The sequence below is a fragment of the Leucoraja erinacea genome, chromosome 22 (assembly GCF_028641065.1).
Source record: "Leucoraja erinacea ecotype New England chromosome 22, Leri_hhj_1, whole genome shotgun sequence".
NCBI lineage: Eukaryota > Metazoa > Chordata > Chondrichthyes > Rajiformes > Rajidae > Leucoraja > Leucoraja erinaceus.
Window position 1 is genome coordinate 28,902,399 of NC_073398.1, and position 27,593 is coordinate 28,929,991.

Consider the following 27,593-nt stretch of genomic DNA (forward strand, 5'->3'; position numbering starts at 1 on the left):
GGAAATCGTCTCGTCTGAAGGAGTTTTTGTGAACATCTTCACAATGTGAAAGATGTTTTCTCCCTGATCACCTGCGGGCATGTTACCGAGGCAGCATAGATATTCTGAATACTTCCTTTCACATTGATAACTGAATACATTCTGTAGTCAATCAATACAATTCCCCTCAAAAATATTTTCCTTTATTTAACCATGTGAATGTCTTCTACCAAGTTATAAATGGGAGGGAGGGGGATAGATTTAAATGCAATTTTTAATCTTTCATATCGCAAATATTTGTTTTGTCCAATCATTTTTATTACAGTGAAACAAAATGAAAACATCATATTTACACATTTGAACGACATTGTCTTTCTCTTCATCATCCTCCACTCACCCGGTCTTACTGAACCCGGGGGTGTTCCCTCTCCTCAGTGTGTTCCATATATCATCCCACCCTATCATCAAATATCTCCGCTTCCAACCCCACCTGTCTCTTTTTATCTGTCCCTCCCTTTGTCTGTCTCTCACTGGAGTTTGGGGAGAGTGCAGTAAGTGGATGAAGACAATAACTTCACGTCCGCTGCTCTATCACACAGGGAGTCTTATTCAGTAAGTGTCTGCGCTTCGGTCGGGCACGGGCGAGGTCAGGGCATTTTACCGAATAAATCAGGTTCGAAGCCCGATTGATTCCCTTCGCGAAAGAGCTTGAAAATGTTTGAAATGAGACGGGTCTTTTTAATTCTCCAAAAAGGACCAGGATTGCGAAGAAGCCGGAAGCTCGCAAATTGCCACGTACTGGTCCGCCACAAAACGCTTGCTCTGTGACAGACCAGTAATAGCAGTGACAAAGACAAGTCGAACATGGGGCATTTATTCTGGTTGGGGCGAGGGTGCAAATATTGCCGAGAGGGATTTGGTGCTGTTTGTGCTGCATAAATATTTTGACAGAACACGGGACCAACCGGGTTTAAGTGAAAAATCAAGACAAGATTATAGACAAAAATAGTGGTGGATGGAATGGAACATAATGTCAATTTAGTGGCGTATAAATTCGGTGTGAATGCAGGCCGGGGGTGGTGTATGCGAGGACTGGGTTTGCTCTTGTCACCAGAGACAAGGAGTGTAACTGGAGAAGGAGACAGACATCCGATCTAAATCTCCTCAATGTGCATTTCTGTCGGTACATCTCTCTGATCTCCAGCTTCCTCCAGTCCTACCCTGCATCAAACCCTCCCTGCCCCACCCCACCCCACCCCACCCCGCCCGCCCGCTCTGCATCCCTCTGCAGTGAAGCATGTTTGATCACTCATTCAGATGAGATTATCTGGGGGCGGAGAGGGGATTTTAAACGGCAGGTTGCCACGAAGTTTTAACTCGTTCATAACTACCCACCCGGCATCTACAACAAGAGCCGAGTACTGAGAAATACTCCACAAGCCCAGCAGCATTTGTGGAGCAGGAACCAAGTGCCCAAGTAACAGTGAAGTGGTTTCACTGTTCGGTGTTGTGAGCCCAAACTGCCGAAGCCTCTGCAGAACCCGATAAGGGGGAGGTGGGGAGGGTTCAGGCTGTCACCTACACATGGCCAGACCATACAGGATCGTTGAAGCGGCGCAAAAGAAAGTGGAGCTACAAATGGGCACCACGTTTGTATTCAGACCTAAAATCCGCGGTTTCCGCGCCATTTCACGAATGGACCCGGCTCCTTTGCTCAAAGCAGCGAATCACCTGCTTCGGCCCCGCCAGATTATTTTAGATTCCCGATGCAACGAGTTCTCGGTTTTAACGCGACATTTTAAATGTGTGGATATTTTATTTTAAATCTACACAACCCTTTTCCTCTTTTGGAAATATTCTGTGAAAATAGAATATAGGCTTGTTTGGAGGTCGAGAAAGCTCGTGTTTGGTCTGCAGGGTCCCAGACATTGGATAGAAGTTGTTCGGTGATGTAACGCCATCGCAGAGGCTGGGAGGGGCGGGAGCCGGAGACAATTGCAGACACCACCATTGTAGCCGCGCTCACACTGTTGGATACTTTAAACATTGGCATTTAGAGGATAACTTCACTTTCAGCAATGTAAACATTTGCACAATAACAGTAATAGTAGGTTGTTCAGACACAACACATACTGGCGTTTCCTAAGCTCCTATACGTTATAAATTCACGGGAATTCGTTTGATTTCTTGCTAGCTTTAATTTCGCCGCATCCCCCAGTTTTATAGAAGAGCCACGTTCAATGATATTTGCAATGTAACTGCGTGGACGATGGAGTAATGAGGCACTGGGTCAGAGTGGGGTGTTAGCAACCATCTGTAATTCCGCCGTGGTTAGACACACACTCAGTTTCTCTTTCAAATGTTTTCTCTTTTTAGCCTCGTGAGCTGTAAATTACTGCGACTGCACTTATCAACGCGCAGAGACCGCGTCCGAACCATGTTGTTAGGAATTACTGCCAGTGACCAGTGCCCATCAAACGTGAGCGAATTGGAGATCCTCAGAGAGGCATTCTGTTTTGCGATCAATTTCATCCTCTTAAATGTTACAAGGTAAGCAGGTCCTCCTTTCCGTACTCGCTTTTAAAACGTTAATCCGATGATGCAGTTTATGGATAATTGAACAGTGCAGCACTGGCCTCCGGTGATAAACAGATGTCTAAGCATAACATGCCCGCTCTCTCTCTCATGTGTTATGGTGAATCGCCATTCGGAACGGAGCTGACGCTCACGATAAAGCCGAAACTCACTCCCCCCCCCCCCCTCCCCCCCCCTCTCTCTCTCTCTATCTATCTCTCCCAAAAAGATGAATTGAAAAAAATCAAATTTTTGATTTGGTAGCTGTTTGTCTGTTTGAGTCAGGGGATGCGAAGAAGTTATCGAATCAAGAACGATATACTGCAAGGGCGGATAAAACAGAGTGCTGGAGTAACTCGTTGGGTCAGGTAGCATCGATGGAGGACATGGACAGGTGAGATTTGGATCCCGAATCCTTCTTTAGACGTCGCCTGACCGTTCCCTCCACTGATGCTACCTGGCCCGCTGAACTACTCCAACATTGCAGCATCTGCAGTTCAGGGTGCCTCTAATTTAAGGGCGGAACGGACTTGTTGGGCCGAATGGCTACCCCTGGCTGCGATATTACTTCTCACATTGCTGAGGGATATTGTATCAGGGGCCCACAAGAGTCTGTCTCCACAGTCAATATCGCGGGGTTTGGCGGGGTAATGCAATAATCCTTTCCCCATTTGAAACCCGACTCGTAAATTGGAAAAATCATTCCTAAAATCAAATGATGTATAATCTCCAAATGGTATTCACAAGTAGGAGGGGTTTACTATATAGTTACCGATGTGTCCTATTTAAATAGTTGTAGTATTGATATCTACTACCATGAAGAAGGAACAACATGGGGAGAAAATGGTAACAAAACTCAGACATCTAATCATATTTGAAGAAAGGTTTCAGCCCGAAACGTTGCCTATTTCCTTCGCTCCATAGATGTTGCCTCACCCGCTGAGTTTCTCCATCATTTTTGTCTACCTTCGATTTTCCAGCATCTGCAGTTCGTTCTTAATCATATTCTCCAATCTTTGGTGTAAAAAGTGCTACTAGTTTAAATAGACATCCTCTCCCACCTCCTTCCTACACATCTCATATGACTCACTCAATCACGTCAGAAAAATAGTTGCATTGCTTATTAATAACAGGCCGTCTTCTTAATTCACCCCTATCATAATCAAAACTACACACACGCACAAATCACACAAACCAGAACAATTTAATGATGTATATTAAAAAAAACCCTTCAAATAATACCCAGTGGCATTTGTTTAAAAATATTTTATTCGTTTAAAAAACCGTTCAAATAATACTCTGTGGCATTCAAAATAACAACTTACATAAACCATGGGTCCTCAACACTAGACACAATTTGGACATCCAGTATTTGTAGTTAATATGTTTTCATAGTAACAAATATATTTTTAGAACCAATCTGAATTCACATCAACTACCTACCTAATCCGGTAATTTTAGAATCCATGGACTTTTGCCCGATCAGTCATTTTTGGCTAAATTATATACTGAACGAAATTCTCACAGGCATCATATTGACATTGAAGTAAACCTGATTGTCATAGGTATGTCACCACGCAAAGAATGTTTCCTCTGAATCGCGAAATGTATTTATAAGCAATGAAATATAGAGCATAGTTTCACAAGATGAGATAGAAACATAGACAAATCGGTGCAGGAGTAAGCCGTTCGGCCCTTCGAGCCGGCACCGACATTCAATATGATCATAGGTACACAAAAATGCTGGAGAAACTCAGCGGGTGCAGCAGCATTTATGGAGCATAGATGCTGCTGCACCCGCTGAGTTTCTCCAGCATTTTTGTGTACCTTCGATTTTCCAGCATCTGCAGTTCCTTCTTAAACATTCAATATGATCATGGCTGATCATCCTCAATCAGTACCCCGTTCCTGCTTTCTCCCCATATCCCTTGAATCCTTTAGCCGTAAGAGCTAAATCTAACTTTCTGTTGAAAACATGTTGAATTGGCCACCACTGCCTTCTGTGGCCGAGCAAGATGCTTTGGTGCAGAGCTGACGGCCGACCTGTCGCCCTCCTCACGTTTCATTGCATCTCAGTCCCTCTGGCGCAGTCGTTCATCTATCTCTCGATTTCATTCTATTTTTTCCCTATGTCCCTCTCTCTCTATGTCCCTCTCTCTTGCCCACTCTGCTGTTTCTATTTATTTTTTTATCTATTCATTCTTTTTTTCCCTCTGTCAATGTATCCTTTCTTTTCCCCTACCTCTTGTGCATTTCTTTATTTCTCCCCCTCCCCGCCCCGCTCTTTGTCCCTCTCCCCTGCATCTTTATGTTCCCCTCGCTCTGATCCCAGTTTGAGATCGATTACACCAGGAAATGCGACAAATTAGCGCTGCTTAGTGAGCCATTTAGGCGTCGGGGAAAAAAAATCACTTACAGCATCCCTGCAGCGTGAGATCAATAATTTCTGAACTTCGCCTTTTCAAAACGTACACAAAACTATAGCCGCGCTGCTGGGGGAGGGGCGGGAGCTAATGCACTGAATGTCGCAATCCTGCGGCATATCCTTGTCAATATGTTACTCCAGATGCTGGGTTATTTCAAGTACAGTGGAAAGACAGAGCGAAAGAGAGATTATAGATTAAAGGAGCCATCCACTCTACTCAAGGGCAGACGAAATGAATACATAGTACCAAGTGAATACATAACCTATTATGATTGTTAGGAACCAAAATATATAATAACCTTCTCACTATATCTATGTAACCGCATCTTTGTCATTACCAACGGATCATCCATCGGCTGCATGTAGCTAGATTGATTGAAAAAAAAGTTTAAGATATGATTATTACAAATATTAATTAATCAAAGACGGGTTTCATCTAAATACATACAGCGAGAGTAAAGATAGAAAGGTAAATACAAGAGGCAGGTGACTAGACACACGCAAGGACAGGTGCGTTTCCATTTCGGGAGGTGCAGATGGAGACAATGAACATCCGTGGCCAAACGAAAGGTTTGTTGTTTTATAATATTATCTGTTCTCACGCGATCCCATTAAACAAAAAATAACCCCCCCCCCCAGCACAGGGGCTGATTATTCGAATGCATTCAGAGTACACAAACAATTACAATTCAGCAATCAACACATGGATACTCTGATGCTATTTAATAACAGGTATCTCAGAACCCACTCTAACTAACTGGGAAGCAGAATGTGAGCCAGACCGTGAATGATCATCAGAATTAAGTTATCGGTTATTTGGTCCCCCCCCGTTTCTTTACTTCGAGGCGCGTTTCATTATTCCCGGGATTATCTAATTCTTAGAGTGTGCACCTTTCTTCCTAGAATTTCGTTTTTCCAAATCTGCATTGCGTTATTCCTGGAAATTCGATATTCCAGGCGGCTTTAAAGACTCGTGGAATCCTACCATTATAGAGATGCGATGTGTTGGTCTTGGAATGCCGTTATTCCAGATCTGTACTTTGTTATTCTTGAAATTTCGTTATTCCAGGATGCCCTCATTATTTGTGCGATTTCTTTATCTCGGGGCTGAGTTTTGACCACACCTACAGTTTACATAGACTGTGTACATGGTTGAGGAGCTGGAATCGGATATTTGTTTATTGCATGTGGGGAGACAGTGTGCATTTAATTCAAACATTAATGTTGAAAAAAAATAAAACAAGGCTATTTTAGGTGAAATAGGCCGAGTTTGCAATCTGGTGCATTTAACAAACGCAGATTTCAGATGAAAGAAGGGAGTCGTGCTCCTCCAAACTCAGACCCAGATCATCGACAAAGGGGCAGCGTCGTAATGGAAAAGTGTCTTGGTGGTCGCCGCAGTCAGGTTATCGATTAAAGTCCCAGATAGAAATTGCAAACAAAAAACATGAAATGTCAACGGGTTTTGTTTTTAGTTTGTTACCTTCCTGAGGAGGTAGGAATCCGTAATTTGGTGTCATTACAATATTTCGCTAAACGCTAGATCAGAATACATTGTCAAAATGAGTCGAGACAGCTGGGAAGAGAGGCACGGCGCCGGAATCCTAGAGGATTTAAACAAAAAAAGATTTAAAATCCAGGGACACGCAGATAGATAGGTCCGGCTAATCCGGAGACATCGGATTATTCACTTGTTGGGTGAGAGATTAATATTTCCAATTGCATCTAAAACTAGCAAGAGAAAAACGAATTCAAAAACATCAAAGGAGAGAAACGTCGCGTGCCAAATTCTCAGATATTTATCTCTTTAAAATTATCATTTCATTAAAAGATTGATATTTTTAATGTACGTTTACAATCGGGTCCCTGGCGTGAGAAAGTCTGAAATTGGAACTAGAACGTTTAATAGTTGACCTTTCTCCTTCCATGGCTTCGTAGGCTGTTCCTAGTTTTGGTCGAAGCGACGTAGCTGATATAACTTAGACAAAAATTAACTGTTAAATCTATTCGCGAGGAAACCGCTTATATCCCGTCGGTTCAAGTATAGAAACCATTTAACAGACAAAACAAAACGGTGGGTTGTATTTTGTAAATACGAAGCTGTACAATTTGTAAATATAAATCCATCTTCAGAAGGTCGAGATAAAATGTTTGGGCAAATCTTCAAAATGTCAACATTGAGATTTAATCCTTTAATTTCGCTGCATTAATTTCCCTTTGGTTTTCAACGACATACTCTGAACTGCAAATCTTCAACTCGATACATTTGCTCTTTACACCAACAGGGGAACGGAGGGAGGCGGGCTCGTTGCATTTCGTTTAATTGCGACTTTCCCTTTTGCGCTGGGAGGCGGCAAACACACCTCAAGGTCGAACATCAAAGTTGTCTTCAGGTAGACGGAGCCAATAGGCTGCGTTTGGTGCAATGCAGTCGGCAGCCACCCCACCCCGAGCTAGGGGCCGACCTCCGGTACTCCGCCCCCCCACCCACACACACACACTCCCCACTAGACACTGTCTCCGCGTTTCAATAAAGCCTGCACCAGTATATTTGCCGCATAAACCAGCGCTGACAGAACACGGCGCCTCCTAACCCCCTCATATTGCCTCAAACACCACAGTTAGCAGTGGACCCATCAACCCTCGTCAATGAATCTTCTTCTGCGACTCTCGTTCGTGACAGAGTTGAAGAAGGGTCCCAACCCGAAACGCACCCTGTCCATTCCCACCACGGATGCTGCTTGACCCACTGAGTTCCTCCAGCACTGTGTTTGGCTCAATGTTGCATCATTTGCAATCCCTCCTGTCTCTGCTTCACTTGCGCCACTGATCCTGCGACTCCCCCGCCACTTGGCTCCACCTGATTTCACCACGTACCCTCGCCTGGAAAAACACGTTCTCGTTCCCAGAACAGGGGTTGGTCTGACTGCGAACCGAAGCGAGTTGTTGGCTGGGCATGCATTCAGGAGAGGGTCCAACTATTCCGCTATTCCTTCCGCTGCAGTCGGGCTGCCTCCCACTTCCCCCATTGTCGCCTTGAGCTGCCAAAGTCCTCTGGTGTCTCGGCAGCATCTTTGGCTATGCCAAGTCTTTGATCAACTGTAACGCCGCTGGCAGGGCAGCTCCCCTTCCTTTTTCTGCCTTCCAATCTCTCTCCCTTTGAGTCTCTGGAGAATTTTTGCTTGGTTCAGTCAAACACCTTCACAATTTTCATCTTCGTTGTGATTCAGACCTTTTACTCGAGACTCAAAACAAATATAGTTGGCTTACTCTGAGATTGAGCCTAATTCCACCAACACTCTCTGAGACTCTGGTGACCACATTTCTATGAGATATAGATAACATTAGTTTATCCTGGCATCATGCTAGGCAGACATTGTAGCTGAAGGGTCTGTTCCTATGCTGCACTGCTCTATATTCTAATTTCCTCTATCCTCTCGTGTTTACCTGAATTCACTTATTCTTTCTACCTGGATTCAGGTGGCTTTATCTCAGAATTGGATGTTGCACTGGTCTGACTAGCAGCAGAGTTGGTAGACAAAAATGCTGGAGAAACTCAGCGGGCGAGGCAGCATCTATCTGTTGTGTATCTCTTGAGAATTGCCACCCCTCCCAACAGACATCACCAGCTTTCCTCTCGTAACGGTTCTGATCTTAAGAGGGGGGAAAAAAGGTATAATTTTCACTAGCTATGATTACAGTAAATGATTGGGTTTGCAAACTGATGTACAACCATAATGATTTTCCAACTTAGGTTAGTTACAATAACATATGCACAGGAAATTATGGATAAAATAAATTAATATTTAGCATTTGGATGTCACTGACAAGGCGAGGATTTCTTATACATCTCTAAATGCCCTTGAACTGAGTGGCTTACTTAGCCTTTACATAATCAACCACTTTGTCTGAAGATACTCCAGACTCAGCCAGTAATGAAGTAAGAATGATAGATTTCCGCCTTGGAATGTCATTTGTGAATGAAATGAAATGTTACATTTCAGAAGTTGTGTGAATGTCAATGCTACAGATGTTTTTGTAGACATGACCTTATTAACTGAATTTCGCAGGCAACATTGTGGGATTTGTAGTTAAATGTCTGAATTGTTAATCGAGGCAAACAATATAGACATAATTTAGCCAAAATTCTACCAATATAATGCACAATAGCCAATTAGGAGACTCATTAAAGAATTTACTGTCGATCTGCAAAAGGGATTAAGCTGCCCCTTTTGATTTTTTTTTACAATAAATGTGAAGATAAATGGACAGTTTTGCAGCAGGTAAAACATTCTAAAGCAACTTTTCAGGCAGATTAATTAATTTAGTCAATTCATTCAAGATTTATATTATTGATACCAGTATGTTCAAAGAATTTAAAGTGAATTTTATGTCAACCATAAAATGGTGCATGGAAGTTGTTCTGACTCAAGGTTCGAAATTAACTGCAAGAAGAAATTGGTCATTAATCAGTATTTTACAGAGAGAATTGGTGTATATTGAAAAAAAACTAAATATGTGTGGGGGAAGCGGGAGAGAGGCAGTAATTGGTTGACTTTTCCATACAACTGTCCGAATGTTGAGCTCAAAGATCTTCCTGAAAGCCCCCCCCCCCCCCCCCCCCCCCCCCCCCCCCCCCCCCCCCCCCCCCCCCCCACCCCCCCCCCCCCCCCCCCCCCCCCCCCCCCCCCCCCCCCCCCCCCCCCCCCCCCCCCCCCCACCCCCCCCCCCTTGCAGAATCCCACATATGGGAGCTGCAATTTTAGAACACTGTAATTTTCACATATTTTAAATTCTGGAAGGAAAGGTGGCAAGGGAAATAGAATAAGGACACTAATTTCTTGGCACAGTTTCCCAAAACCTCTGGCTCTGCCTCCAAATAAATCTATTGTCTAGCATATCAGACCATTATCCTGATTTACTCACAAGAGCAAAAGGATGTTTTTTCCACCCAGATAGGTGCCAATGCCTGCCTTGGATTAAAAGAGGTTTGACCTGCCATGTTTTCTATGCTTATTAATTACTCGCCGACAATGGCTTTCAGTGTTTGTAACTGTGACATTTATTATGTGGATCATAATGTGTGTCACTGACTTCAGGGAAGGATGTAATATATAGGAAGCCTGGAGATTCTCAAAGCAGGTTAGGCTGTGGTGATACAGACAGAGACTGTGTGAATATTATGGAGAAGAAGCCTTTTGCCTGTGGCATTTTACTTCTATTCTGAGTGAACAAATACTTAGCTTTGTGTTAGGGAGCTTCCACCACGCTCTTGATTATATAACAATGCAAATGTATCATTGAGCGATTGTTCCTGCGTCGTTCCAAAAAGTTTGAGCAATTTACGGGAGGTACAAAAAGTGTCAAGAGAAGAGAAGGATTTACTGGTCATAGTGTATATGGAGGAAGGTGGTGAAAGTTAGAACAATATTTCTCCTTTTCTCTTTGTGTTTGTAGATACATGAATGTGTGGTGTGCTTGCTAATGTCATTATACTGTGATCTATGATCTTGTATTAATCTGAATACTCTGAGCGATAAATACCAAACAGATCCATTACTGGCCAACAGGAAGGAAATCACAGTTGTTAATCCTTATGATGATGCAGCATCATATGTAAGCACACCACACAGGCAGTGTCCACAAAGGCACTCACACTGCAGGTCCATTCTGTCTAATTATTTGCAACACATGTAATATTTTTGAGACTGCAAATTGTCTGTGGTAATTTTATACTGAGATCATTATGTCCTTTTCTCTCCTCCATCATCCTCTCCCCCTGATTCATCTCCCTCTCCTTCTCCAGTTATGCTGCACTTTACACTGAACCACACTTCATGCATTGTTCTGTCAGTGGATATCTCCCAAAATCATTCGATTGAAACACAAATACTTTAATCCATGATATTCACATATTTATTGCCTCGTTCTCAAGAATGAAGGAATTAATAGACATTTGGACACATGGAAAGGCATGAACTACTAGAAACCTGCACCTGCAATTCCTTTTTATTACATTTGAACACATACAGTATGTCAATAAGAAAGGTTTAGAGGGCTATTGGTCAAATGCAGGCGGGAAGCCTAATGTGGCAACTTGGTTGGCTTGGACAATAGATGCTGAAGGTCCTGTTTCTCTGCTGCATAGTTCACTGTCACAAATTCCTTAAATCGACCATGGCCACGTGTTGTCTGCAGAATATTCTCTGCCATTTGAAACAAATATCTATAATACCTCTGAAGGATTTAATCAACTAACAATTTGCTGCACCATCCCCCAAGCTATCTAATTTCAAGCCATGTTGCCTAGATATAATCATTTTCTTAATGAAGAAATATTAATTGTGGTAAATGGGCACTTCTGTTGTGCCCTTGGGTGGGAGAGTCGAAAACTGTAGCATCATGTGAGGTTTAGAACATAGAGTGATAGAATTATACAGCACAGAAACACACCCTTTGGCACACCTTGTCCATGCTGACTTGATTCCCGTCTCTGCTAATGCCATTTGCCCACATATGCGCCCATAGCCCTCTTTTCCTTTCCGATCCATACCAGTCTAAAAGCCTTTTAAACTTGGCAATTATATCTGCCTGATCTCAGTATAAAATGACCACAGACAATTTGCAGTCTCAAAAATATTACATGGTTCATTCTATACAACCACTGTACTCTCTGTAAAAAAATTGCCCATCAAATCTGCTTTCAAATTTCCTCTCTCACCTTAAACTGGTGCCCTCTAGCCGTAGACATCCCAATCAAGAAGAAGAATAACCTTTAATAATCCTTTACAGGAAATTACAGTGCCACAACAGCTTCAAGACAGACATAACACCACGCATTTCAACAGATATCTTCAATACATAATAAGTTAAAATTTTTGTGCATTATAAAACCTTATAGCAGCTGGTATACAAGACTTCCTATGTCTCTCCGTTTTGCACATTGGTGCAATCAGTCTCTGACTGAAGATGCTGCACTTGATCACCTTCAGGGCGTGGAGTGGGTGAGTGGGGTTGGTCATTATTGAGCCTAGTTTTTTCAGAGTTCTGGCCTCTGCCACCTGCTTGACCGTTAGTTGCTCTGCCCCAACCACTGAGCCGGCCTTCCTGATCAGGTGAAATCATGTGAAACAAACAATTCTAACTATCTTCACTATCTTTGCTCCTCACAAACTAAGGTCACACTTAGCCTCCTGAATTCCAGAGAGAGTAAACCCAGCCTATCTAAGCTCCCCTTATAACTAAAGCCCTCCATTCCAGGAAACATCTTCTGCACAGTTTCTAATGCAACCACAACTTTCCTGTATCTGGCGACCAGAACTGTGCACAATATTCCATGTATGGCCTGACCAATGCTTTGTTAACATGATGTCCTTACATGCCTTGGCCTATGATGGCAAATTTACCAAATGCCTTCTTGACTAAAGTGTCCATTTTCAGGTGCTATGAACTGTGTATCAATAAGCTTGAGGTCCCTGCAACGTACTGTACATGTCTTGTTTATATTTGATGTCCCAAACTGCGGATGCAATCTCCCAGTTGCCTGGATTCCCCTCTCATCTGTTTATTCTTGCTTTAATCCAATGCTTAGTTCTGAGTTCAGACTCAAGAGAAAGTCTACGATTTCTTTAATTTTTCAGCAGTTCACCCTTGGATCACATTCACGTCGCTTTCTTTTGCAGCTGAACTCTGTAATCTGCTCTTTGCAAGTATGAGGACTGAGTCGTGGGATTGCCTTGGCTGTGGAACTCCCTCTGTCACATCAATGTACTTTGCAGGTAAGGGTTGCACATTTTATGCCTTCAATGCAAATACAGTAGTAACAGTCCAGGGTTAGAATAATGTATCCCAGTAACAAGTGAGATCCTTCCACAATTCATCAAGCAATGTTTGGCTGGCAGTTTCATGTTGATTTAAAACCTCTGGCTAATTGTCAAATCGCACACTGCAGTCAGTGTGCCAGCATTAACCCTTTCATCTGACCACACTGGTACTTGGCATAGCGTTCAGGATGCCCCCGAATGAAATCAGGAGTCATTGTTTAATGAGAGATGTGTTACTCACAGTACATCTGTTACTCTGGGAATCTGACTTGAATCCTGGCCCTTGCACTGCTCCACGCTGCTCTGCTGGGAATGTGGTGGGATGGGATGGGACAGGTGAAGGAATGCTGGGAATGCCTCTTACATAGCTGGGGAACCGACAGTAGCTGGTCCATTTTGACTTTAGTTTTATTTATCCAGTATTTTCTCAACATAAACGTTAGTTTCAGAGGGATGAACTCCCTAGCTCTCTCTTGGTGCACATGGCTGTGCAGGTGATAATGGCACCAGCGCTGGGCCTGGCACATTCACTGGGTTTATAGGGGATGGGGAACACATCAAGATAAAGGGCAAGCATTTCAGTCTCCATTTTAATCTGGTTAAAGATGTACATCAACCATGTAACATCAATCACGTGGCAGTCATCAGTCACTGTGACTGGGGGACAATCAATCATTGTCGTGAAGATGAGTCTTGGTAATCTCAGGATTCCCCATCGGTAGAGCTTTTTCCATTGATAGATATTTCCCCATTGGTAGGACTTTGGTCATGCTCAGCCATTTTGGGGGACTGCTGTTTACAGGGTCGATACTGGGTCACTTCCATCTGCGCCCATGTGTTACACAATTACATCAGCTGTTCATAGACGTGTTGAGGAACTGATCAGGATGCAGTTCTGATCACCCCTCTTGCCCAAGCTCAATGCCACAGGCAGCGCTGCTGTTGCACAATCCCAGTGGCCTGAGTTCAATCCTGGTCTCTGCTGCTGTCTGTGTGGAGTTTTCACATTCACCTTGAAGGTTTCCCTCAGGCACTCCGGTTTCCTCCCTCATCCCAAAGATGTGTGGGTTGGTAGGTTAACTGGCCACCGTACATTGCCTCTAGCATGTGGCTGAGTGGTGGGAGAAGTAGGGTGATGTCATTGGGCATGTGAGGGAGCATGGGAAGGTTAGTGGGGATAGGGATGGGTAGGATTGCTTTAAGTGATGGCATAGACATGTAGGGCAGAATGGCTTCTTTCTGTGACATAACAACTAAACTAGTGGGGGTGATTCACTGGTGCCGGAGTGCCAGCAGAGTAGAGGGATTCACAGCAAGTTCCCAGCACCCAGGGCCCTGGTGGAGCAGTGCACAGCCAGGGGAAAGGCAGCAGCTTGCACCAGATACCCGGAACAACACAGAGCAGTCCAAGCCAGATTCTTTTCAAGGTATGGAGGGGTACATATCAGTGTGTTCATAGTGAAGGACAAAAGTCCTACAACATATCAGAGCTAAGTGAGCAACCAGTATATTGTTGTCATTGGCAAACATATCCTCGTTAATGGTTCCGCTTTCATCAGCAACACTCTTCCATGTTCCTTGCTCAGGTGCATTGGAGCTCGGATTCACCTGACTTTAAAAAACTGCTGCAATTCTACTTAAATGCTCCTGGTTTCTGAATAATTTGCTATTAATGTTGATGTCCAGTCTTGCAGATTGGTGTCAGCAGCATAGGTTATATATTACAGGAATGGCTCTTCTGTGTATCGTGTGTCACTAATTTAAATGTCAGAGGAGCCCGGTAGAGCTGACCTGAGCAATTGCCAACCTTGAATCGCGCTTTCTACTCCAATGGACAATACAAACAAGTGCGAGGCTTACCCTCAGTTGTCCTGAATTGATTGGGGGTGATTCTGACTCCTGTTCTGTGTATGGCACTGGTAGAATTCACTGTGACAACACACAATCAGTGAATTACCATAGGGCCATAAACAGAGCAGAGAAATAACCAAATGCCACAATGCCGACCTTGGAAAAACACCCTTTGGTAGGTGCCACACCCAGGGCCCCGATCAGCGGCAGATCAGACCTGGGCTATGCAACACAACTAGATATGATGAACTCCGCGAATGCATATTATTTCCTTATGGAATTGTATCGAGAAGCTGCATTTGTTTACGATTATCTGTTGGGAAATCTTTCTCCAATTTGTATTTACTGTCATGCATTCTTCTTCTTGCGTATGGCGTGCACAGCCTAAAGTTGTAGGTCAACTTGTTCTATTTGATCTAATTGTGCACGTCGGGTTGAGTGCATTAGTCGAAACAGGGTGGACCACGTGAAGGTTGCAATCTCCCACCCCACTGTCACGCACTGCACTGCACAGATTAGAGGGTGCACTGTAATGCATTTTGAATGAGTCTTCTGCTTTAATGAGGAAGGGCTTCACAGACGTTTGTATGGGCAAACCTTTCTCATGTCCTTACAACCTATTGACACAATGATGCAATGTATCTGCATGAAGTCATCTCGACTGAGAGAGTGTACAGCTATTTTAATTCCATTGTCCCCAGAATAAATGTTATCAAAGGCTTCGGAATAAACCCTTTAAGTGAGTTACAGGGTGCATGTAAGTAGCAGTTCATTAACTGAAATGCTTATTATCATTTTTAGTCCTTTTGTGCAAATTACTGCCCCTTTCCCCACAACATGTTGTGCTGCGATATTTGTTACATTCAATGCCAATGCAAAGCAAATGGGGCAGGTGGGCTCTAACTCCAAATTACCTGCAGAGTTTCTTCTATCACAGAGACTTTTGGTCATTATCAATGTGAAAGACCGCAAAATCAGAGCAACGTTTTAAAATGTTTTTCTTAGCAGATTGTTATAAAGTACAGGGTTTTTACCTGTTTTACAAAATCGGGCATTTATTCGCTGCCTGCCTGCGAATAAACGGGGAGGCAATTCTAATCTTTCTCTTCGAAATCAAAGTGTTTCAATCTTTGTTCATGAATGTGAGCCTGTCCATTGAGGAGAAATGGAGAAGGAAGGCAAAATACAAAGCAGCCACTGTTACCAGAAGCTGGGTCAGACAATTCCTCACTGACACTAGCCCTGCCAACCCCACCCAACCCCTCCCCCTGTCCCCAACACAAATAACCCTACCTGTATTCACTACAGAGGTTGTGTTGTGGGCCACAGAGACGGTGGCCAGACCTAAAGTCAAGAATCTTTCTTAACGAGCCCGGAATTGTCGTAAATGTAGCCAGGAACTGGAAAAATCAATTGCAACAAACACGGCAAGAGAAATCCCTGCCAAGACCTGGTTGGAGTAAGGCCATGGTTACCAAATCTCTCCAGCTACCAAAAGAGGGAGACATCATTTCTCCCATTCAGAGGTGTCTGGTAAGTGTTTCTGTTGGAAAAATATCACTCAGCACACTCCTCCACGGGAGAAGGAAGGTGATAATATTACACTTACATTTAGTGATAATAGCAGACAAATATTTCACATATCTGTACGACAGGTTCTTTCCATTGATTTAAAGAAGGCAGTTTACCTGGAATGTTCATGCAGCAATAATTGATGGTCCGCTGATTTTAATGCTAATTATTCCTATACATTCTTTCCGTATCATCTTCCCCATGTCCACTTAGTTCCTCTCCCCTAGTCCTGAAAGTACTCAATATTCTGGTAAATCACTTTCACGAGGGTTCAGTAAGTTTGTCCAACTGCCCTCTACAAAACCATTGGGCTACTCACAGTTGCCTGAAACTATCTGCCCATGAGGGAGGGAGAAGGTATTGAACCAATGGATAGTAATTGAGATCAGGCATACAAGAGAGGTTTCCCTTCTCTAACCAAGGAATCATGAGTCAGCTCTTGCTCAATACAGCTCAATACCTTACTCGCTGAAACCACAGTGGGTTGTAACAATTTCCGTAATAAACTTACCTTTTATTTAATAAATTCACATAAAAACACCCTATTTTCTCCTTTAGAACATGAACAGCATGAATCAGTCCCAGTTGCTATGGAATATGTCATCATCTAATATTGTTAGTAGACAAAAATGCTGGAGAAACTCAGCGGGTGAGGCAGCATCTATGGAGTGGAGGAAATAGGCAACATTTCGGGTCGAGACCCTTCTTCGGACAATATTGTTAGATTGTTCTTGTTTTTATGTTTCCATCTCTTCAGTCGAGACATGTGTATTGTGGTCCATTGAATCCGACCTTGAAATAGTTACTTTTGCAAGGTCAATAATCTGGTGCAGGAAGACATGGTCTTCTGATGAAGTGGAGCCAGAGAAATGAAACCCATCTGTACAGTGTCTCTCTGAAACTCTGTAAAAACAAATGGTTGAATAAGCCAAAGGACACATTGAGCAACATTGACCAGAAGCTACTCCACGCCAAGCCTGGCTAGATACAGATGGGTTGTGCCATGAGGGCATGGCAGATAATAAGGAGGCTGAGCCTCGACAGTTAAGAAACAAGGCAGCTTCACATTGCATCTACTCTTCAAATTAATTGTACACAACCAGAGCAGCTTAAAGCTTTGCTGAGTCCTTTTGAAAGCCTTTCTATGAGAATTCCTTCAGTCCATTGTCTGCTGCAAGAAAGCATTTTCCACTCAAGAATATCACATGTTTGGAAGATATTCTCAGATAATCACAGATTTTCTCAACTTGACATAAGTGCTGTGCTAAAGATAACTGCTGAAAACATGTGCAGGTTTTTGTAAAAAAAAAAATCAATAATTATCCTAAGTCATTTTATAATTTTCAATCATGGCCCCTAACCTTTTGCCACCGGAGTCTCTGGAGAAAATAAACAAAGAGGGGAGAACTTTGTGGTAGGTTGTTGGTGATGATTGCATACATGAGGACCTTTGTTTTATATTTATTTATCATTTGCATGTAACCTGAACAAAGCAAAAACGTTCTCAGTGACCAGTGCAGCTCACACTGAATTTGTGTCCATTGACTCGAGTAGGACTGAAGGTAAGTATGATGAGTACAACGTTCAGTGTGGCTCAGTGGTGCAGTTGATAGATCTGCTGCCTCACATCGCCAGAGTCCAGGATTTGATCCTGGCCTTGGGTGCTGTCTGTGTGGAGTCTCCTTGTGACCTCGTAGACATCCCAAAGACGTGTGAGTTGTGTAGGTCAATTGGCCTCTGTAAATTGTCCCCAGTGTATATAGAATGGGTGTGACAGTGGGATAACATAGAACTAGTGTGAATGGGTGATCAATATTTGGCCGAAGGGCCTGTTTCCGCGCCGTATCTTTCAATCAATCAAAAACTGTTGATCGCTACTCTCCTAGATGTTTGGCCACATAGCCAAAGACAAAATTCTTCCCCAAACACTTTAAATCTTTCATTTGGAAGCTCTCCTGAAAGTCAAAGACCTGCTTGGTGTTTGTACATTTTGGCACAGTGATAGTTCTCTTGCCTTTGAATTAGAAAGCTGTGTGTTCAAATTTCATGTTAAAAGGCAGAGGCAGGATGTGAAATTAAATACTTTGCTCTGTTTTTACAAGATAGCACAGAGGTTGTGAAGATAAATGAGTTATTATCAATTATTTAAGGCGGACATTTTTAGCAAGTAACATCAAGTCAAGCATCTTGGGCAATATTTTACTTTTGATCTATCTCTCCAAAGCCTGAACCTGAGCCATGACATTGGATTACAAAAAGACACAAAGTGTTGGAGTAACTCAGCAGTCCAGGAGAACATGGATAAGTGACGTTTTGGGTTGGGACCCTTCTTCAGACTGTAGTGTCTTGATCTGAAAAGTCACCTATCCATGCTCTCTTGAGCTGCTGCCTGATCATTTGAGTTACTCCAGCACTTTATTTCCTTTTTTGTAAACCATCATCTGTAGTTCCTTGTGTCTCATGGAGTCACATTTACAACATTTAGTAAGAATACATGAATCATCTAATTGCACGATATACTACCTCCATGCCAAGAAAATGTCATCCAAGTTCTTCAGAGGATTGGAACTGATGAGGATACTTTGGAAAAGAACTGAGATGGCAGAGAGTAAAGGAATCTCTCCTTCGCCCATTTTGGCACTAGCACATTTTTGCTTTTGTGTATGGATTTTGAGCAATTATGTGTAGTGCCAATATGGGAAAAGGAAGCACAGCAACCACCATGGTCCTGGGTGAGAATGCGACACAGCCCACCACGCAGTGCCTTGGGTGAAATGTCCGTGGCATGAGACACCACCGAAAGACAGACAGAGAAAGTGAGATGGATCGAGAAGTAAAGGACAAGGGACACCATCCCTGGCCCCAAAGGTCTGCCGAAGAATGTGGAATTGTGGAGACGATTAGTTTGGGCAGGGGTGCTATGAATAGTTCTGAAAACTGTATTTTACCTCTAATATCCTCCCTGCTCGCGGCAGTGCTGGTGATTATGTTGCCTGCACACTTGTGGTCTCACTCTCTGCCACTTGACTGGTTAATGTTGGCAAGGAGCTTCTTGTACTTTGTGACCTTGCTCTCTTCCCCCCACTGGTAACTGAGCTGCACCAATGGTATTGATTTTCTTGTCACACTCCGTTTATATCCATTATTTCTAATGCTGAACCGTCTGCTGACAGAGACGGGTGCAGGAAGACTTCATGGATTTCTCTCACTGCACCAGTGTAGTGCAGGCAGCTTATCTGAGGAGGACTCTTGCCTTGCTATAGTGGGAGGAGCGAGTTTCTGGCTGCTTTTGGCAATGGTAGAACTCACACTGGTGAGATAGAGGGATCCGGTGGTTCTAGACTTGCCAACTACAGCCAGTGAGCAGCGCACTTCTTCCTGCAATGAACAAAGAAGCATGTCACTGTGACTTTGTTACAGAGGTGGACAGTAAAATTTAGTAAGATCTAGGTTGACGTCAGTGTGGGTTAGTACTGCCGAAGCCTTGAAGCTGATGTAACAAAGCTCTACCTAACAAAACTCCAGCAAAACTCTGAGAAGGGTTGAAAGGAGGAAAGGTATCTTACGCCAGCGATAACTTAATCCATTCTAGTGAGAATTAATCATCAGATACAGAACTAAAAATGACTAAAATTGCAGAAAGGAAATTGGTTACCAAATCGGAGAATAATGAGGAGACATTCTCGTTATGTCTCGAATGTTTACGATTAGCCCGTGCTTTGTGCAAAGATTCAGTAATAAAGAATTTGGATAGACGCTTGGAAAGGAAAGATCTTCAGGTCTATGGGACAATCTGTTGATCTAATTAGTGGTAGTTATAAATTGGCCAGAAAGTACCGTACAGGAAACCTTGAAGCATGTCCCAACCTGAATGTAATGGTATCAAAATAAAAAGGCAATATTTTGAGTAAACACATGTTGAGCGTGAAATTTCCTTTTACTGGTGATGCAGATGAACCGTCGATTCAGCATCGACAGCTGGTTTGCCAGGTTGTGATTGTACTTACGTTTATCACACAACAAAACCCTCAAGCTCTCATTCTCATCTCTGCCAAATCAATCCTCTCTGTGCTGCTTAGATAGATCATACAACGCTTACATTTAGTGGGACAATTTTGTAATTGTAATGCACAGTTGAGGACTGTTTTGCTAACACATGTCGGGCATTTTGCACTTGGGTTTCCTTTGAAAAGGGGAACCTTTAATATTATAGGTGCTTCACAATGACTGCAATTCTCTCTGTACTCAAGTGTTGACAACGGTATAGAAAAATAAACTTCTACTGCGTCACTGGTACAAGTTCATTGAGAAGCGATCAACACTTATTATCACAGGGAACAATGCAGCCAGAGTATGTGCTCTTGTTTCTATTTTTTGAACGGTTCAGAAGACTGGTGTTGAATAATCTAGATGTATTAGAGTGCAGGTTGAGGGGAAATTATGCATCCATTCATTTAATGAGATGTGTTTAGGTCTTCTTAACTTGTACAATTCTGAGGCTATTAGGCAGGTGTTGGTTTGGCCATTCAGAGTAATAAGAGAATTGGCAACTTAAATTTAAAAGATTCTGAAAATCAGAAATTGAACCAGGAAAGGGTGGAAATATTCAGTAGGGTCGGGCAGGCAGAATCGAACCAACAACCTGAAAGGTTAACTCTGGTTTCTCTCTCCACAGATGCAGCCTGACCTGCTGGTGTTTCCTGCTTTTTTTTTTTTTTTATTCATGTAAGTATAGAGATGGGTACACAAGGCAACTGGTGAAAAGCTGAGCTCCACAGTTCAGGTGTATGCTTTCACCTGGTTATGCAAGCAGATGGCTTTATAAATAGTCCCAGTGCCCAGAGCTCCTGCCCATGGCTGCTAACCAGTGGCTGCATGTGGTTACTTGTCTTGGCTGGGCCACTGTGCACAGTGATGGCTGGGGGCCGCCACTGTGGGGCAGCGGTAGAGTTGCTGCCTTGCAGCACCGGAGACCCGGGTTCAATCCGAAGGGGTTGGACAGGCTAGATGCAGGAAGATTATTCCCGATGTTGGGGAAGTCCAGAACTAGGGGTCACAGATTAAGGATAAGAGGGAAGTCTTTTAGAACCGAGATGAGAAAATCATTTTTCACACAGAGAGTGGTGAATCTGTGGAATTCTCTGCCACAGAGGGTAGTTGAGGCCAGTTCATTGGCTATATTTAAGAGGGAGTTAAATGTGGCCCTTGTGGCTAAAGGGATCAGGGGGTATGGAGAGAAGGCGGGTACAGGATACTGAGTTGGATGATCAGCCATGATCATATCGAATGGCGGTTCAGGCTCGAAGGGCCGAATGGCCTACTCCTGCACCTGTTTTCTATGTTTCTATGATCCCGCCTACGGGTCCTGGCTGTATGGGTTTTCTCCGAGATCTTCAGTTTCCTCCCACACTCCAAAGATGTACAGGTATGTAGGTTAATTGGCTTGATGTATGTTTAAAAAAATGTCCCTAGTGTGTGTAGGATAGTGTTAATGTGCTGGGATCGCTGGTTAGTACTGACTCAGTGGGCCAAAGGGCCGGTTTCTGCATTGTCGCTCTAAAACACAAACTAAAACTCGCGTCCATTTGTGCTTTCAGCTACAGTAACCTCAGAGAGTCTACTGCTGACACACATCAATCGCGGGCTGGGGTGGGTTGGCATGTTAAGGAACACGGAAAAAGACAGCAGTCTTTCAGTTTAGTTTAGAGATACAGCGCGGAAACGGACCTGTTGGCCCACCGAGTCCGTGCCGAACAGCGATCCCCGCACATTAACACTCCCCAACTTACACAAACTAGGGACAATTTACACTTATACCAAGCCAATTAATCTACAAACCTGTACGTCTTTGGAGTGTGGGAGGAAACCGAAGATCCCGGAGAAAACACACACAGGTAACAGGGAGAACGTACAAACAGCACCCGTGGTCAGGATCGAACCTGGGTCTCCGGCGCTGCGAATGCTGCAAGGCAGCCACTCTACCGCTGTGCCACCATGCTGTGTTGTGTGGCAGAAATATTGCAGGCAGGAATTAACAACTGCTGAACTAGGAATTCTTCAGGGAATACTCCAGTAATCTCATGAAGAACTGGGTATCGTGGATGTTAATGGAATCAAGGTATGGAGATTGGGTGGGAAAGTTGAGGCACCAAGTTAGTCGTTGAAGGCAGAGCAGCCACAAATCATTCCCAGTCCTGTTACATTCTTAAAATGTACTCCACGGGATAGGCAGCATAACTGAATAAAAGGAATGGCTGACGTTTCTTTAGTCTGAAGAAGTGTCTCGACCCGAAACGTCACCCATTCCTTCTATCCAGTGATGCCGCCTGTCCCGCTGAGTTACTCCAGCATTTTGTGTCTATCTTCGGTGTAAACCAGCATCTGCAGTTCCTTCCTACACGCTTAAAATGTACTCTGCTGGCTAAATGGGCTGCCTCTGGTGATATTGAAGCATTAGACACAAAGATCCTGATTTCGGCCACAGTTGGCTAATCTCAGGGTCAAGTGGTCCTACCAGGTATCACCTGGCAACTTGCCAGCTCCTCCATTGTGGGGAGAGGGTTGAGTTTGGTTACTTTGCTCCTCCCAGACTACACTTATTCTCACCCTTGCCAACTGATCCAGAATGTGCAGGTAATCTTTAACCCACAGGGCAATCAGTGCAGAGTCAATGCCCTCGTCGATTTCAATGACTGACACCAGCATGAATTTTCAAAAGCTGAACATATTTTGAAAAATCTTTGACTCTACCCGATCTATTCCTCTCATGATTTTATACACCTGTATAAGATCACCCCTCTGGGAGGGTCTGCGCTGAGAGAGTCCCAATCCTAAGTTTATGTTTTTTTGGTTTCTATAGAATCTACATTTGGCAGATACGACAGGGAGGGAAACATGTGGTCGAGCATCGCTTCCATTTGGACGTCACATGGTCAGTAAGCATTGGTTTAATTATTTGATGTATGACTTAGTGCCTCTTCTCAGACACACTAACCTGGCAGTGGGGTGGTGGGGAGGAGGATAGAGAATGGAAGTTTGCACTCAAATTGCTAAAAACATTGTATCTTCAAACCATTTTGTTAGTAAAGTATCACAGAGTATCATCCGCTCTTTCTGGGGCTAAAAGAAAATAATGTCACAGGTGAAGTGATTGCTTCTACATCTTGTCCACAGTACACAGAGTTACATTGTCGTAAAACACGGCACATTCCTGTTCCAATAAATGTAGTCATGATGGAATTGAAAGCAGTTTCTCCAAGAGATTAACTGTTACAACTAGGTAGATAGACAGAACATCAAGCCTCTCTGTGTCAATAATCAGATGGTGTGATATAGTACACAACATGCACACCAGAGATGTTAGACAGTGTTCAACACAAGAATAGACACATACCAGTTGCATGTACAATATACAAAAAAAAGAACACATGTTGCAGTTGAGTTAGACAGGTTGCAATATCAGAAAACACACCTGATGTGTTAGATAGTGTACATGAAGGCATGGACACACCTGGTATATGAGACATATATGATAATGTGAGATATGAGAAAACACACACCAGCTGTATTAGAAGATGTGACATTAGATTGCACAGAAATGCAGTATATGGACAATTTTGTGTAGACAGACACACATACCTGTAGAGTTACAGGCTGCAGTTTCAGGAAACACAACGGGCGTGTTAGACAGTGTGTCACAGGAAGGCACAAACAGCAAGTGTGTTAGAGAGTGTGCGAGAGGAGGACAAACACATCAGGTGAGTTAATGCGATGCAAGCACATACTCCGGGTGTGTTAGGCAGTGGGACATGGGAATGTTATTAAAAAAAACTGCCAGCGAAGGTTATAGTAAATAAAGTCATGGTTTACACAGAAACATTGAATGTTTGTAACTTCACAAACCCAGTTGTAAACTGCTGGCATCATTTTAAATAAAATATTAATTTTCTGACTGTGTCAAGTGTGAAATTTACTCGAGTCTTTTAGGAACCAATCCTAGTAATCCCGTACAGCAAACAAAAGGTTTGGTCATTCAGTGATCAGTTCTGCCCACCCAGAGTTCTGGAGAGAGTCTGGCCCTTGGAGAAAATAGAGATAGTAATCACCACTTGATTTGTCTCACTCTGTTTAAATGGGTAGACACCACCCAAACTCACAACATATTCTTCAAACCCACCCCCTCTCACTATATTCGTCAAGATCCTCTACCTCTGCACCATATCTTCGAATGCACCAATCATGCCCCCACGTATCTCGTGCAGAAAGGAACTGCAGATGCTGTTTGAACTGAAGACAGTCACAAATGCTGGAGTAACTCAGCGGGACAGGCAGCATCTCTGGAGAGAAAGAATGGATGATGTTTCAGGTCGAGATCCTTCTGGAGATATCACCCGAGTGTCTCCCTCCTTTCAGCACAGATCTCAATATTAACCACACATCAGGAAATGGCTTCACTGGATCATTGGAAATTATTATAAACCAAGTCTACTCATTTCAGTATTTCCCTTTCCATTTTTTTTTTTGGGCAGCACATTCCAGGTCATAGCAGCTTGATGCAAATTTATACCAAATTAGCTAAATTGTTAGAGGACATGGATCTGGGTCTTTGGACAACACCCTGTAGAGATAAACAGAATGGAAGAATTTAGATCAATGGGAAAAGAGCCATTACACTGTACCATTGCACTTCCCTTTGAGTAACGCAGTTTCATATATCTGATCCCTGGAACTTCTTCTGCATTTCCCTTAAATTTAGTTATTGAGGGGAAGCCATCTGGGAATCTTGGATTAGCTGCAGACAGACACGTCTGTGACAGGAGTTAGGAGGCAAGTTGATCCTCTCTGGCAACTCTCAATAATCCCTGCCAGGTGGGTTGAAGTACTCTAGATGATTAACAAGGGGGATTAATCGCTGGATCAGCAGCAGCGACCCGGCTGGTTCTGGCTCACTGACACTGAAGGCAGCAAGAAAATTACTCCCGTTGTTGAAATCGCCTAATTAACCCCAATTATGAATTGAGGCTAATTTTTTTTTTAAGATTAGTTTTAGTTATTAAACTGGGAGATGGAGGGATTTTTTCCAGCTGAGATGTTGTATAGAGCTATGCAGGTAGATGTAGGCTTGGTGAGGTAAGGTTCAGTCAGGACATTGCTGTGCACATTGTTCTTCTGATTCTGCACCCTGAAGCAGTATTCAACCCAGTACCTGCTCACTTTGCTCTCTATGATAGTGCACCTGCATTATACTTAAATAAACTACTACCATGAAACATTCACCAACTGCAGCTCCAACTGTGTCAGAGGTATGAATATTTTGCAGATACTATGCAGTACATTTGTGAAAAAAGACAATTGTTTATTGTTGCACCCCTCACAGAACATACATGAATGCACACAAACATGTATAGAAAAGCAAACATAGACGTGTATGCACATACAATGTACAAGTGCAACACACAGCTGAATGTATACATTTGCACACATTCATGTAAAAGACAAATATATATATAAAGACCCATCCATATATGAACAAATCCTTGCACAGGCACAGCTACACAATAAGCATGTACACACATAGGCACGCATTTAAAACATACTGATGTACTTGATTACACATAAGAACCTATTCATGTAAAATCATAAACAAATATAGACACATATAACATGCAATGAATCCTGAGCTACACACCTGTGGTGTACATGGTGACCTTCCATCGTGTGGTCATGAGCAGGGACAGTATTACTCACACTGGATTCCTGGCGTCAGGACAAGAGAAATGGTTCAAGGAGATGACGACCTGTTGCTGCAGCAGATCATTACACGTACAAATTTCCTGTCTATGTTCCCAATGTTGGGCGAGTCCAGAACCAGGGGCCACAGTCTTAGAATAAAGGGGAGGTCATTTAAGACTGAGGTGAGAAAAAACTTTTTTACCCAGAGAGTTGTGAATTTATGGAATTCCCTGCCACAGAGAGCAATGGAGGCCAAGTCACTGGATTGATTTAAGAGAGAGTTAGATAGAGCTCTAGGGGTTAGTGGAGTCAAGGGATATGGGGAGAAGGCATGCACGGGTTATTGATAGGGGACGATCAGCCATGATCACAATGAATGGTGGTGCTGGCTCAAAGGGCCGAATGGCCTCCTCCTGCACCTATTTTCTATTCCACAGTTACAGTTTATTATCAAAACGAATGGTTTTCTTTACTCAACTGTAGAAATGCAGAGCAGATTCATCAACATGTGCAAGGTGACGTGGTGGGGTTGCTGTCTTATTTTGAGATACTTCATTGATCTTCCCCCAAACACCTGTGAGCATAATTGGCAAATGACCTTTTGAAGTTAACAGGAAAAATAATCTAAAACACTTGGCAGCAGAACTAATGAGAATCATTAAAATTTCCTCTGAATGATGATGCAGTGATCTCTCAATTCTGAACAAGGGCCAGTCAAGATCATGCTCTTAATTCCACTCCAAAAGCCTACATTGACGCAGCATTTGTTACTTGGCTGGCCTATCAGCCTGATTTCTAGCACGTTGCCCTTCTAACATGGTCTGACACATGAGGAACCCTCGACCAGGAGATTGGCTCCTGTCTGCTCAGCTGGCAGAATTATATGGGAGCAAACAACCTGCCCCACTCACTTCAAAGTGTCCTCTTGAGGGAAAAATGGCAAGATTGGTATTTGGTAAAGTCCCCGAGAGTGTTTTATTGTCATATGTCCCAGATAGAGCAATTAAATTCTTGCTTGCGGCAGCACAACAGAATATGTAAGCGTAGTACACTGTAAACAATATAATAAACGAGCACACTTCAGTGTGTGTATATGTACATATATATATACATATACACACAAATATATATATATATATATATATACACATACACACACATATATATATATATATATATATATATTATACACATAAAAAACAAACAAAAGCCAATAATAGTGCAGATGTCTGAGTTTAGGAATATGTCTACACATAAGATGGTGTGTGACATGCCTGACACCCTGACTCCAGAAGACTGGAAGAACTCAGCGAGTCAAGCAGCACCTGTGGAGGTAAAAGCTTTCGGTCGACGATTTGGGTCAAGATTCTATATCAGGACTGAAAGGGTAGAGGACAGGTTGCCGGTGGATAGGAGCACCTAGCGGGTTGGGATAGCAGTCGTTAGGTGATAGGTGGAAGCAGATGCGGAGGGGGTGATGGGCAGGTGGGGGAGTGGGGACCGGACAGAAGCTGGTGGATGATCAGTGGAGACAGATGGGGTGGGAATGATGGGCAGATGGAACCAAGCCGGCAGAGGGAATGCAAGGATGAACAAAGGGAGAGGAAAACCAGGTGGACAGGTGAGTGTGTGAGAGG

General features: G+C 43.2%; 1 long non-coding RNA gene across 2 annotated transcripts; it reads left to right on the plus strand.

The window, feature by feature from the left end:
- The first annotated feature begins 12,103 nt into the window (after window positions 1–12,103).
- Window positions 12,104–24,172, plus strand: LOC129707906 (uncharacterized). Of its 2 annotated transcripts, XR_008725253.1 has the most exons (3): window positions 12,104–12,756; window positions 20,900–20,949; window positions 23,084–24,172. It is a non-coding gene; the product is annotated as an uncharacterized LOC129707906 (long non-coding RNA). The 2 variants fall into 2 exon arrangements; XR_008725252.1 differs by lacking the exon at window positions 20,900–20,949.
- Window positions 24,173–27,593: the final 3,421 nt, after the last annotated feature.